We start from the raw sequence: 12,296 nt of genomic DNA on the forward strand, positions 1-12,296 counted from the left end.
ACCTTGTTTAAGACTTTTTGGCCATGCTCACATGTCAGAATAATAATCAAATATACCAATTACCACAGAATGGGAAAGTGCTAAAGAAGTTTTTACCATTTAAAACTACAGCTTCCAGTATGACCTAAGTAGTGGTAAGGGGATGCTAGGAGTTGTTGTTTCACCCATCATTACTGCAGAACTTACAAGTGACTCCAGCTCTGATGGGACACACACAGGAGGATACAGAATGATATTAGTGACTACAGGTGACGTCTTCTCTATAGTCTTTCCTTATCTAATTCAGATGTACATACCACCGGGACTTGTTCCAGCTAAAACTTCTCTCTGCAGAACTTGACGCCCAGATAGCTCCTCACTATGTCAGCGGATTCTGATCCTCTATATGAAAACAATAATTATTATAAACCTGCCAGACACTGTATTCTTCGAATATAATACTGGCACATACCTTCTGAATATAATTCTGACACACTGTATCCCCTGAATAAACAACACACTGTACCCTCTGAATATAATACCGCGACACACTGTACCCTCTGAATATAATACTATCATACACTGCACCCTTCTGAATATAATACTACCACACACTGTGCCCTCTGAATATAATACTACCACACTGTGCCCTCTAAATTTAATACTACCGAACACTGCACTCTCTGAATATAATACTACCACACACTGTGCCCTCTGAATATAATACTACCAAACACTGCACTCTCTGAATATAATACTTCCACACACTGTACCCTCTGAATATAATACTACCACACACTGCACTCTCTGAATATAATACTACCACACACTGCACTCTCTGAATATAATACTACCACACACTGTGCCCTCTAAATTTAATACTACCACACACTGCACTCTCTGAATATAACTTGCTGTGCAGTGCACCCTCTGAATAAAATACCCAAATGTATTGTTGCCCATAAAAATGTACCACCCCAGAAATTCCTCATAATCTACAATATACTTCTGAAATGCAGAACACTCTGTGCCTTCACATATAGTAATAATGCCCCATCTTCTGCCCCTACATATAATAATTATGACACGTCCTGTTCCCCCCACATAATAATGCCCTGTGCCCCTAACATATATTGCCCCCTGTGCTGTGCCCTTCACATATAATTCCCCCGTTCTTTGCCCCTCACATATAATGCCCCCATCATGCGTCCCTCACATATAATGCCCCCTGTGCTGTGCCCCTCACATATAATGCCCCCCGTGCTGTGCCCCTCACATATAATGTCCCCTGTGCGGTTCCCCTCACATATAATGCCCCCCGTGCTGTGCCCCTCACATATAATACTCCTGTTATATGCCCCACACATATAATGCCCCCTGTGTTGTGCCCTTCACATATAATGCCACCACAGTTTATAGACCACTGCCCAGTGATTTGCAAACTGTGACCCTTCAGATGTTGCAAAACTACAAATCCCAGCATGTCCAGACAGCAAAGAGCTGTTTGAGCATGCTAGGAGTTGTAGTTTTGCAAGATCTTGAGGGATACAGTTTAGAGACCACTATATAGTGGTCTCAAACTGCAGCCCTCCAGCTGTTGCAAAACTACATATTACAGCATGCCCAAACAGCAAACAGCTGTCTGGGCATGCTGGGAGTTGTAGTTTTGCAACATCTGGAGGGCTACAGTCTCAGACTGTAGCCCTCCAGATGTTGCTAGGCAACTTACCGGCTTCCGGAGGATCCAGGGAGCTGTCCTCTTCTGCCGCACGCCGCAAGCCGCCCGCGCCGATCTCCGTCGCCACAGCCGATCACCGTCGCCCGCAGCCTCCGGAGGGGTAAGTGGACCTTCGGCGTTCGGTCTCCGTCGCTTTCCCCATCCTGCCCCGCCTATTGTGGGTGGGCAGGAAGGGGAAAACGAAAGTAAACCCCTCCTCCCCTGATCAGCTATTGGTGTCTTAGACAACCGCGATCCCCCTTCCATTCCGGGTCACCATAGACCCGTAATGACCCGGAATCGGCGCAAATCGCAAGTGTGAATTCACTTGCGATTTGCGCTGATCGCCGACATGGGGGGGTCTAATGACCCCCCTGGGCATTTGCACGGGGTGCCTGCTGATAGATATCAGCAGTCACCCCGGCCCGGTCCCCGCCCTGCGCGCGGCGGGGACCGAAATTCCCACGGGCGTATAGATACGCCCTTCGTCCTTAAGTACCAGGACGCAAGGGCGTATTCATACGCCCTTCGTCCCCAACAGGTTAAAACTACAGCTCCCAGTATGACCTTAAAGGGGTTCTCCGGTGCTTAAACATCTTATCCCCTATCCAAAGGATAGGGGATAAGATGCCTGATCGCGGGAGTCCCGCCGCTGGGGACCCCCGGGATCATGCACGCAGCACCCCGTTCGTAATCAGTCCCCGGGCGACTACAGGGCGGGCGGCGTGTGACGTCACGCCTGCGCCGACGTGTGACGTCACGCTCCGCCCTGCAATGCAAGCCTACGGGAGGGGGCATGATAGCTATCACGCCCCCTCCCGTAGGCTTGCATTGAGGGGCGGAGCGTGACGTCACACGTCGGTGCAGGCGTGACGTCACACGCCGCCCGCCCTGTAGTCGCCGGTAATCAGTCGTGTTCACTCCGGGGACTGATTACAAACGGGATGCCAGCGGCGGAACCCCCTCGATCAGCCATTTTATCCCCTATCCTTTGGATAGGGGATAAGATGTTTAAGCACCGGAGAACCCCTTTAAAGGGGTATTCCAGGCAAAACTTTTTTTTATATATATATCAACTGGCTCCGGAAAGTTAAACAGATTTGTAAATGACTTTGTTACGCCGAGCGCTCCGGGTCCCCGTTCCTCCCCGGAGCGCTCGCCTCATCTTCGTTGTTGCAGCGCCCCGGTCAGATCCACTGACCGGGTGCGCTGCGGTCCCGCCTTCAGCCGGGATGCGATTCGCGATGCGGATAGCGCCCGCTCGCGATGCGCACCCCGGTCCCCGTACCTGACTCTCTCTCCCTCGGTCCTGTCCCGGCGCGCGCGGCCCCGCTCCCTAGGGCGCGCGCGCGCCGGGTCTCTGCGATTTAAAGGGCCAGTGCACCAATGATGGTGCCTGGCCCAATCTTCCCAATTAGCTTAATTGGCTCCCACCTGTGCACTTCCCTATATCTAGTCTCCTCCCTTGCACTCCCTTGCCGGATCTTGTTGCCTTAGTGCCTAGTGAAAGCGTTCCCTTGTCTGTTCCTAGTCCGTGTTCCTGACCTCCTGCCGTTGCCCCTGACTACGATCCTTGCCGCCTGCCCCCGACCTTCTGCTACGTCCGACCTTGCTTCTGCCTACTCCCTTGTACCACGCCTATCTTCAGCATCTTCAGCAGCCAGAGAGGTGAGCCGTTGCTAGTGGATACGACCTGGTCACTACCGCCGCAGCAAGACCATCCCGCTTTGCGGCGGGCTCTGGTGAAAACCTGTAGTGGCTTAGAACCGGTCCACTAGCGCGGTCCCCGCCACCCCTCTCTGGCACAGAGGATCCACTACCTGCCAGCCGGCATCGTGACAGTAGATCCGGCCATGGATCCCGCTGAAGTTCCTCTGTCAGTTGTCGCTGACCTAACCACGGTGGCCGCCCAGCAAGCCCGACAGATCGCCCTTCTAACCCGTCAGCTGTCGGAAATGTCCACCATTTCGCACCAACTTCAGTCGCAACTTCTCCAGCAATCTTCTCCTCCGCCAGCTCCTGCACCTCCTCCGCAGCGAGTGGCCACTCCTAGCCTCTGCCTGTCCTTGCCGGACAAATTTGATGGGGACTCTAAGTATTGCCGTGGCTTTCTTTCGCAATGTTCCCAGCACTTGGAGATGATGTCGGACCAGTTTCCTACTGAAAGGTCTAAGGTGGCTTTTGTGTTCTGCCTTCTGTCTGGAAAAGCCCTGTCATGGGCCGCACCGCTCTGGGACCGCAATGACCCCGTCACTGCCTCTGTACACTCCTTCTTCTCGGAAATTCGAAGTGTCTTTGAGGAACCTGCCCGAGCTTCTTCAGCCGAGATTGCCCTGTTGAACCTGGCCCAGGGTGTTTCTTCCGTTGGCGAGTACGCCATTCAGTTCCGTGCTCTTGCTTACGAGTTGTCCTGGAATAGTGAGGTTCTCTGCGCGACCTTTAAAAAAGGTCTATCCAGCAACATTAAAGATGTTCTGGCCGCACGAGAGACTCCTGCTGACCTACATGAACTCATTCATCTTGCCACTCGCATTGACATGCGTTCTTCCGGATGGCGTCTGGAGCTTCGCCTGGATATGGACTTTGTTCGCACGAAGCGTTTTTTCTCCCCGGCTCCTCTCTCCTCTGGTCCTCTGCAATCTGTTCCTGTGCTTCCCGCCGCGGAGGCTATGCAAGTTGACCGGTCTCGCTTGACACCTCAAGAGAGGACACGACGCCGCATGGAGAATCTTTGCCTGTACTATGCCGGTACCGAACACTTCCTGAAGGATTGTCCTATCCGTCCTCCCCGCCTGGAAAGACGTACGCTGACTCCGCACAAAGGTGACACAGTTCTTGATGTCAACTCTGCTTCTCCACGCCTTACTGTGCCTGTGCGGATATCAGCCTCTACCTTCTCCTTCTCTACTATGCTCTTCTTGGATTCCGGATCTGCAGGAAAATTTTTTTTGGCCTCTCTCATCAACAGGTTCTACGTTCCTGTGACCAGTCTCGCCAGACCCCTCTACATCTATTGTTTTTACAATAAAAGATTGGACTGTCTCGTACGTTTCCACACAGAACCCCTCCTAATGTGCATCGGACCTCATCACGGAAAAATTGAGTTTTTTTTCCTCAGGTTCTTTGGCCCCAAGAAGAGGGGGAGACCCAAGGGGGGGGGTACTGTTACGCCGAGCGCTCCGGGTCCCCGTTCCTCCCCGGAGCGCTCGCCTCATCTTCGTTGTTGCAGCGCCCCGGTCAGATCCACTGACCGGGTGCGCTGCGGTCCCGCCTTCAGCCGGGATGCGATTCGCGATGCGGATAGCGCCCGCTCGCGATGCGCACCCCGGTCCCCGTACCTGACTCTCTCTCCCTCGGTCCTGTCCCGGCGCGCGCGGCCCCGCTCCCTAGGGCGCGCGCGCGCCGGGTCTCTGCGATTTAAAGGGCCAGTGCACCAATGATGGTGCCTGGCCCAATCTTCCCAATTAGCTTAATTGGCTCCCACCTGTGCACTTCCCTATATCTAGTCTCCTCCCTTGCACTCCCTTGCCGGATCTTGTTGCCTTAGTGCCTAGTGAAAGCGTTCCCTTGTCTGTTCCTAGTCCGTGTTCCTGACCTCCTGCCGTTGCCCCTGACTACGATCCTTGCCGCCTGCCCCCGACCTTCTGCTACGTCCGACCTTGCTTCTGCCTACTCCCTTGTACCACGCCTATCTTCAGCATCTTCAGCAGCCAGAGAGGTGAGCCGTTGCTAGTGGATACGACCTGGTCACTACCGCCGCAGCAAGACCATCCCGCTTTGCGGCGGGCTCTGGTGAAAACCTGTAGTGGCTTAGAACCGGTCCACTAGCGCGGTCCCCGCCACCCCTCTCTGGCACAGAGGATCCACTACCTGCCAGCCGGCATCGTGACAGACTTCTATTAAAAAATCTTAATCCTTCCAATAGTTATTAACTTCTGAAGTTTTCTGTCTAACTGCTCAATGATGATGTCACGTCCCGGGAGCTATGCATGATCGGAGAATATCCCCATAGGAACTGCATAGCTCCCGGGACGTGAGTCATCAGAGAGCAGTTAGACAGAAAACAACAACTCAACTTCAGAAGCTAATAACTATTGGAAGGATTAAGATTTTTTTTATAGAAATAATTTACAAATCTGTTTAACTTTCCAGAGCCAGTTGATAAATAAAAAAAAGTTTTGGCCTGGAATACCCCTTTAAGTATGTGTCCAGGAGTTTGTCTGGCGCAGAGAGGAACCATCAGGAAGCCAAGTAAAATCAATGGATTTATTAAATGCAACGCGTTTCGCTGCGCATGCGCAGCTTCATCAGGCATAACAAGAGAAGGCTGGTGACAGGTATATATACCTCCAGGGATTAACCATTAGAATACTTTTTGAAAGAGTTGTTGCATAAAATTACATATCCACATATGAATGTGACAATATATAAAAAATATATATATAGAAAAATATAAATAAATATAAATAGACAGACGATAATCACAAAAATAAAACAATAATGTAGAAGCACAATGAAATCACATAAACATATAATTATCGCATGTGGTGTTGAAATTAATCATTTTAGAAACTATCCCCATTCATTTACCTAACAGAATACAAAGATTAAATAATCGTGAATCCTTCTGGATTCACAAATTACATACTTTACACCCCCAAGGTTTTAATGAATGTATCGATACAGTTAAATAATCTGATAAATTAGGGTCTATAATATTACATTTCTCCTAATAGATTAATCTCCAAAATATTACATCTATACCCGCTTTTTTCGTTGTTCCTTCTGTGCTGTTCATCCTGGAGCGTCCTATCCGGGATATTGTTTCCTTCCCTCCTACTTGTTTATTGAAATTGGTTTATAGGTACGTCTTTTGTTATATTTTATTATTATTTTCATTTTTATTTTATTTTATATTTATTTTTATTATTTTCATTATCTGGTCGTTTTTTACTGTTTATCTATCATTATTCATGCTTTATTATCTAGGTTCTTTTCTTTCTTTTCTCCTTCTCCTTTTTCCTCTTTATATACAGAAACCTCTGTATATTTATTATTCATTTATTTATGATTTTTGTTGTTTGTAAATTTTGATTTTACAAATATGTTGTTATCCTTCTATGGGCATTCACACCTTGCGTCTTGGCCAAGTGCTGTATTCCATACCGCACTAGTTATTCTAGTCCATTTCCCCCACTTCTCTTTTAAGTAGTGTTCACATGTCACCCTCGGGTCAGTTGCGATTTATAATACCGCACTGTTCATTTTACCTTATTTGTACTGTCATTACCCATTTAGATAGTGCAGTGATATATAATTCAATTTTTTGCTCTCTGAACTAACACATATAGTATCCTATAGGTCCATATTTTTCTATACTATATATTTTGAAATAATATTCTACTTGCGTTGTTGAATGCCGCACCGGTGACTAAGCGGTGTGATTACCTAAGTCGCTTGTAGGGTATATTCACACCACACGCGATAATTATATGTTTATGGGATTTTATTGTGCTTCTACATTATTGTTTTATTTTTGTGATTATCGTCTGTCTATTTATATTTATTTATATTTTTCTTTATATATTTTTTTATATATTGTCACATTCATATGTGGATATGTAATTTTATGCAACAACTCTTTCAAAAAGTATTCTAATGGTTAATCCCTGGAGGTATATATACCTGTCACCAGCCTTCTCTTGTTATGCCTGATGAAGCTGCGCACGCGTTGCCTTTAATAAATCCATTGATTTTACTTGGCTTTCTGATGGTTCCTCACTGCGCCAGACAAACTCCTGAATCCATGGTCATTCAGTTTTGATTTTACTTCTACCCAGGAGGGCTGCAGTGGACCTTCTTGTACATCTCTTCTGCACTTTACCTTGTTGTGTGTGGGCGTACAACCAACTTTGGTAAGCGGTTTGGGAATTACCGTCCCCCACCCCCACTAACAAGATCTGCTGATCCCGCACATGAGGCGCCTTCCTCCTTCTCTCTAGATTTCACTTACATCGGTTGACCGCGGTGTGGATTCCACAAGAATCATCCCTAGAAGTGCTGCTCTCACGGGACACTCCTTCCACCATTGTGGTTACATTTCCCTCGTTGGGATCATCAATCGCTTTGGACTCTTCGATTAGTAGAACTCATTATTTTCTGCATTGTGTTTTTTACTTTATTTTTATAATTTATTTTGTCATATATAATTTCTCAATTTTATTTCATTATTATTTTTTATTTTATTATTTTTTATTTTTATCCATTTTTTATACTTTATTTTTATTTTTTATTTTCCATTGTTATTTTTTATTGCTCTCCTTGCTCTGGCATGGAGTATTTTCCTGATCGTGACCATGTTAGGAACTCCTTGATCAGCCAACTCTTAGGTGCAGTAAAAATTAACCCTGCACCTCCTGGTGGCTTTGTTCCAGGAGTCCTCACATAGGACGATCTTATACAATTAACGGCTCTTTTTAATGACTATGAAAGTTGTTGTAAGTCTGAATTGCAGCACAATCTAGATGTTTTATTCTTACAAAGATATCTTAATGATAATTTCACTCCGAGGGGTTTGAGATTACCATTTAAATCCTCCTTTCCCGAGGATCATCTTTTTACTAAAGAGTGGGATGAGTTTACGGAAAATTGTTCAAGGGGACTTGTTACTCGTCTCCTGGACAAAAGGAATACATTAGTCCTCTATTATCGGGACAAAGCTAGGTCTATTAAAAATACTCTTGCAACCTTTTCGGGTTGTTCTGAATATCACAAACTTGAGGGACTTTTATCTAATAGATTACAAAAACTGGAGATCGAAACCATAAATAAAAAAGTACATAAGTTTAATCATGACAAACAAGATTATATGTGTGGCCAAATACACAAATGGCCAAAATATAATCCCCAGAAACAAATGTCTAATAATACATTATCCTCTAAAAAACAGGAAAACCCAACCAATTCCACCTTGAAAACATCTTCTATCACTCCCTTGGGGACTGATAGAAGATTTGAACATAGCAGAACTATAGTAAATTCAGCTTGTGGTAACTCTCAACATTCTAACTCAAAAAACTCTAATAATAAGAAAAATCCAATTACTTCTGAAATTAAATCATTGGCTAATAAACCTTCTATGTCTACTACTAATGTCAATACAAGTTGTAGCCATAAAGTCACTACCATTGCACAGATCACTTCTGCTAATCCTAACAGTAATGTTCTTAACAACACTATCACTAATACCCTTTTATCACTAGACAGACCAGCACCCAATATGGTCTGTCCCTTGCTTCCTCCACTTACTTTTTCGGATACTTGTCATGAGCTGGACCTGGGTCCCGGGGCAGTGGGAGGTCTCTTTGTTGGGCAGCCCTGTAAGCCTCTCGACTGCTCCATCGATTCCTCCCTCCTCACGGTACACGAGGTTTCATTGTCTGACATGAGTTCCACACTTATTGATAGTTCACAATATGACACTTTTGACACTCCAGGGATTTCTACTTCTGCTTCTACTTCTTCATCTTCTTTTTACAATTGCCCTCCCACTACAGATGCCACTCTAGCGTGCAATGCCAATTTGGATGTACACTTACGCACGATCACTCAGTATTATCCCCCCATAAAGACATTAAATCAAACTCAATCCATAAAATGAAAGGAAAACCCAGAGGCTGCAGAGGAGGTCAAAGAAAACGCCACCCTACCTCTACAACTATCTCAAAGACAGAAAAATTAATAACAAAAAAAGAAAAAAGAAATTTTTTTAATTTATCTAGCTATATACTCTCGGAAAATGAAACCAATTTACTTGCAAAGGGGCTTTCTTTTTGTCCTGCTGTACGTCCGAATGACTTTCAGTTATTCTTAGATTTAAATGACTTCATTCGTAGATTAACATTGAGCCGTCATTTTTTTATCCAGAACAAATCTGATCATCAGATCATTAATACCCCCCAAATTTTGAATTTGGGAGTTTGTAATTCTAGTATTGGTAACATTTCAACGACCGTTACCACACCAGTTGACATGACTCCAGCTCGTCATGTACTAGTAAAACCCAAATCTTCTTTTTACCCTTTACACAATCGTGGCAGCCATCTTGAGACTTTTTACCATATGGTCATGCAGGATTTTTCAAACCTATGTGATAAATCTGTTATTTTTAAGGAGAATGATAATTTAACTTCTGCTGAGAGAACTGCAATTAAAACCATACAGAACAATAAATCTATTATTGTTCGCCCTGCAGACAAAGGTGGGGGGGGGTCGCTGTTCTGAATAGGGCTGATTATAAAAATGAAGCCCTCAGAATTCTATCCGATCTTGAATATTATACCCCACTTCCCAATGACCCTTCTCCTCTTATTTTTTCACAAATTGTTTGCTCATAGGTGGAGCTGTAGAAAATCAATTGTTGGATAAAAGGGAGCACACATTTCTCAACAGTAAAAATTATAATTTACCTATTTTTTATTATTTACCCAAATTACATAAATGTTTAATTAACCCCCCTGGTAGACCTATTATTTCTGGTATTGGTTCGATTACTGCAAACCTTTCCCATTTTATAGATTTATTTCTCCAACCTTACGTTCTACAATTACCATCCTATTTGTGAGATTCAGCTCAGCTCATTTCTGAACTACATGCCTTATCCCTACCCCCTTATTATAGTTTTCTTACCCTGGATGTGTGCTCCCTTTATTCTAACATCTCCACTGATTTAGGTGTTCCCGCAATTAGACATTTCCTACAAGAGGACTCCTCACTAAACCCTAGTCAGTCAGAATTCTTACTGGAATCTATTAGATTTATTCTTCTTAATAATGTCTTTGAATTTAATCATACCATTTATCGGCAGAACAGGGGCTGTGCCATGGGGACTCGATTCGCCCCAGTTACGCTAATTTGTTCATGGGGCGATTCGAGTCCCTAATTATGGCACAGTCCCTGTATTTTAAGTTTGTTTTTTTCTTTCGTCGTTACATAGACGACCTCTTTTTGATCTGGGTAGGTACCAAACATGAAGCTGACCTTTTTGTAAATGAGCTGAACACTAATACATGGGGCATAAAATTTACTATGCATTATGCAGAGAGCTCCATTCAATTTTTAGACCTTGATATCCATAAAACAGATGATGGCACTATTTCCACTAAGAATTTTTTTTAAATCTGTTGATATTAACAGTTTCTTGCAGTTCGACAGCGCACACTATCCAAGCTGGCTAAGAGGGGTGCCATTCGGCCAGTATTTACGAATTCGCAGAAACTGTACTTCTGATTCAGATTTTATTTCTCAAGCTGATGTTTTAAAAAAACGCTTCATACAGAAGGGCTATCCTAGATCGCTCTTAACCAAGGCATATATGAAGGTGAAGGATAAAAAACAATCTGATTTGGTTACATCTATTCCCAAAAAATCTAGCTCCAATCAGCCTCATAACCCCTTTAGATATAATTTTGTTACAAATTTCAATATTGAGGCATCTAATATTAGAAAAATACTAACTAAGAATTGGCCCATCATTCAAAATGATAAAATTTTAAATCAAATAATTCCCCCAGTTCCTAATGTCACTTACAGACGTTCTAAAAATCTTAGTAATTTGTTAGCCCCCAGTAGATTTTCCGAACATCCGACACCACAGAATAGCCGTCCCTTTAAACCATACTGTTTCCCCTGTAAAAAAAAAGTCGCTGCCTTTGCTGCGAATGGATCATTCAAACTGATACTTTTTCTTCTTATTTCACACAACAAACATTTAAAATAAAAGATTCATTAAATTGTGACACTACTTGTGCTATTTATCTATTAACCTGTGGTTGCGACCGCCAATATGTCGGCCGCACCACACAAACTGTACGCTCCAGGATGAACAAGCACAGATGGAACATAAAACATGTTTTTTTGTTGCACAGTTTGTCCCGACATTTCACTCTTCACCATCAAAAAAATACTGAAACATTGAAATTAATCATTTTAGAAACTATCCCCATTCATTTACCTAACAGAATACAAAGATTAAATAATCGTGAATCCTTCTGCATTCACAAATTACATACTTTACACCCCCAAGGTTTTAATGAATGTATCGATACAGTTAAATAATCTGATAAATTGGGGTCTATAATATTACATTTCTCCTAATAGATTAATCTCCAAAATATTACATCTATACTCGCTTTTTTCGTTGTTCCTTCTGTGCTGTTCATCCTGGAGCGTCCTATCCGGGATATTGTTTCCTTCCCTCCTACTTGTTTATTGAAATTGGTTTATAGGTACGTCTTTTGTTATATTTTATTATTATTTTCATTTTTATTTTATATTTATTTTTATTATTTTCATTATCTGGTCGTTTTTTACTGTTTATCTATCATTATTCATGCTATATTATCTAGGTTCTTTTCTTTCTTTTCTCCATCTCCTTTTTCCTCTTTATATACAGAAACCTCTGTATATTTATTATTCATTTATTTATGATTTTTTGTTGTTTGTAAATTTTGATTTTACAAATATGTTGTTATCCTTCTATGGGCATTCACACCTTGCGTCTTGGCCGGGTGCTGTATTCCATACCGCACTAGTTATTCTA

Source organism: Hyla sarda, chromosome 1, assembly GCF_029499605.1.
Source record: "Hyla sarda isolate aHylSar1 chromosome 1, aHylSar1.hap1, whole genome shotgun sequence".
NCBI classification, from domain to species: domain Eukaryota; kingdom Metazoa; phylum Chordata; class Amphibia; order Anura; family Hylidae; genus Hyla; species Hyla sarda.